The sequence below is a fragment of the Telopea speciosissima genome, chromosome 6 (genome assembly GCF_018873765.1).
Source record: "Telopea speciosissima isolate NSW1024214 ecotype Mountain lineage chromosome 6, Tspe_v1, whole genome shotgun sequence".
Classification (NCBI taxonomy): Eukaryota; Viridiplantae; Streptophyta; class Magnoliopsida; order Proteales; family Proteaceae; genus Telopea; species Telopea speciosissima.
In genome coordinates, this window is record NC_057921.1 from 12,073,034 (window position 1) to 12,076,570 (window position 3,537).

Consider the following 3,537-nt stretch of genomic DNA (forward strand, 5'->3'; position numbering starts at 1 on the left):
GTTTAACATGGAAAATGACAAGAAAAGAAATGTTCTTTTCTGTCATAGAATTTTACTTTCCAAATCTCAATGCCCCAAGGCACCAAAGGACATTGATGAGATGAAGAGAGTTCCCTATGCTTCTGTAGTGGGAAGTCTAATGTACATGTTGTATACAAGGCCAGATATCTACTACGTTGTAGGGATAGTGACCTGGTTTCAATCTAATCCAGGAAAAGAGCATTAGACTGCAGTCAAGAACATCCTCAAATATTTGAGGAAGACCAAAGACTATTTTCTGGTGTATAGGCGTAATGAGTTGTCAGTAGTTGGATATACAGATTCTGATTTTCAAATTGACAAGGATGATAGAAAGTCTACATCCGGTATGGTTTACCTTATGGGTGGTGGAGCGAATGTGTGGAGAAGTGCCAACCAAAAATCTACAGCTAATTCTATTACCAAGGTAGAGTACTTGGCAACTGGTGATGCAGCCAAGGAAGGTGTCGAGCTTAAGAAATTTCTTACCAACTTGGAGGTTGTTCCAAAGTTAGTCAAGAACTCCATCCTTTTATTGTGTGATAACACAGGGGCGATTGCACAGTCCAAGGAGCCTAGGGCTCATCAGAGGAACAAACATGTTCAGCGAAAGAATCACCTAATTAGAGAGATCAACCAGTAAGGCGATATAGCTATCTCCAAAGTTGGCACTGCTAATAATGTGTCAGATGTGATGACAAAAGATTAGCTCCTATAGTGTTTGAAAAACATATTGAGAGCATGGGTGTAACTTTTGTTGGCAATTGGCTTTGATGTACAAGTGGGAGATTGTTGGAAATGTGTGCCCATTAAACCCAAATTATTAAATTAATGAATTTAATTATTACATTTTATTATTACATTTGGGCTTTTAAGAATGTTCCATAGGTCTTAACCTAAAACTGGTCTGATCTGGGAACGGGACTGGACATCCCATTTATACGATTTTCATATCGCATGTCACAAGAAATGGTCATTTTGATGCATAGATGTGGATACATGTCGAGAATGTGTATAGATAAGAATCTGGTACGTATATCTTATGTATTGCTACTGATTGTGTGTATGATATATTTTGTCACACCCCAAATCACCCCCTAGGAGGATTGGGTAGGTGACCCGAATTGCATATCTGCAATCCGCCAAATCCCACGGATCTAGAAGCAGTGCTTACATTCATGAACCACATCCACATCTCAACCATAAGTAAGATCAGAGTTTTGCAAGACATCTACAATTTAATGAAATCAATGGAAGCATAGTGATACGGGAAATGGTGATAATATAAATACATAATAACTGTGTTTGAACATCTTCCCTGGCACACATAACCTACAATAAAGAAAAAGAAAAGCTGATAAGTACAATACTACATACATGACATATATAGGGTTAGAACACCCAACCCCAAAAGAAAGAAAGAAAAGAAAACAACTACAACCAGTCCACGGTCAAAATAGGAAACCTCCTAACAAAACAAAAAGGAGTTCACCACAGAAAACATCAGAAGCACTCCTCAACGGTCTTCATCCATGACCACCGAGAAAGTACACAGAATCGGTATAACCTCCGTCGGGGTCCACACCAACATCATCATACACACCAAAACTCTCCTCCTCGTAATAGCCCGCCATACCACAACGGCATCCACCTGCAAGATCATCTAAGAGGAAAACAACATATAAAAGAGTGTGAGCCCTACCGAGCTCGTGAGCAAATAACAACCATCATGCATGCGTATGCAATCACAATCCACAGTTTACATGATCTACATGATATGCAAGTTCAGATTTTATTATTAGCCACCTGGCAATACAACTAAGTCAGGTCTGTGCTACCACAATCCCAATGCATGTATCCCTGGTGTAGGCTTGGTTACCTCTTCCCGCGATACACTCATGGGGTTGTTGGGAAAACCAACCGGCTCCAGCATCTCCCTCACCTAGGTCAACCCAACCAGCCTTCAGTGATTACCTCAAAAACAACCGTTTCTTCCCTCATGCACCATATAGGTGATCTTTTAGCTATGCCCTTTCCGGGGTTCCGATATATGCACCTTCTGATGTTCTGATATGTGGCCCTTTCGGGGTTCCGATCCTATTCACTCCCTGATAATTGTTTCCCAGGCATCCAACACCTTAACCCCTACTGGCAAGGGTTCGTAGCATGGGTGATGAAACTCTAGCCCCATGTCTATATGGCATAGTATGAGTCCAGCGGTGTCAACCGTACCCCATAATATAGGCTACCACAGGCCCCATTTCCAAGCCGAGTACGGCATCTAGTCTAATAATCACAATCATCATATAGAATTCACAGTGTTGATCATCAGACAATCATTATGCAGTGATTTGAGTAACTTGAATTATAAATAAGTAACACAACATTCATGATTCAATTATTAATAGCCGATAATAGATCATAATTACATTTGCACATACAATAGTATTTTTTACTCACCGATACTTGGCTCTAGGTACTCAGTCACAAACTCAGTTCCAGATGTTATTTGATTGTTGTCCTTGAGCATGGGATCAAGTCCTAGTTACCAAAATCAAATAGTGTTTCATTCAGTTATTGGTCCTACACTGGTGTCCTAGGGTTACCCTAACTTACTGGGTTGACCCAGGGTTTATATGATCATAATTGGAAACACCGGGTCTTGCACTAGATCTTAGGTCATGTCCCGGTGCATGGGCCAGAGTCTAGGGCATAGGGATATTTTGGTCATTTTCAGTGCCAAACCTGCTACTAGGTCAGATTTGTTCATTAATATAATCCATGACAGGATGCACTGCTGTCCAGCTCAAGACAGTGCAGCACATACACTCACAGCAGTGCACTACCAACTACGGGGCCCACTTAGGGTTCCAACCATTTTCACATATGGACAAATGTGGGGGAAGGTCATTTTTGTCATTTTTCACATCCCACAGTGTCTAGGAGTCTTTTCATGCAAAAATTATAGGTTTACCCCTCCATTCCAGAAAAGATTCCATCACTAGGCGATGACTCTGGGCCTTGCTGCATCGCCCAGTGCCTACAATCGACAGCAGGGCTGAGTTTCCAAGGCTGGGCTTTGCAGGGCCAAGGCTCTAGTGGATCCTCTGCATGTTGGGAGGGTCCAGTAGCCTAATTGATGGTCTACCCTGTGGTCAAATTCATTTCATCATCAGGGTCCCAATCAGGCTGTATCTGGCTGTCCAAAATACCCTGATGAATAGTGCACAGGGTTCTCCAGATCTGAGATTCAAGGATCCAGCCACATGCAAGGTTGGGAATGGGTGCAAAATAGAGTTCTAGGGCTGTACCTACCTAGGGTTAGGTCTGTGCAGCCCTAGCTTGGAGTCAGGGCTTCAAATCACAGGGCAACAGGGGGCCAGGGCAGTGCATGCATGCTTAGCCAGATTTCGGCCAAGGCAGCAGCATAAATGCCTAATGAAAAGTGATAAGAATCACAGATCTCCCATGCTCCATGCATGCATGGCAGATCTGGACTAAGACTGGGCAAACCCAAGT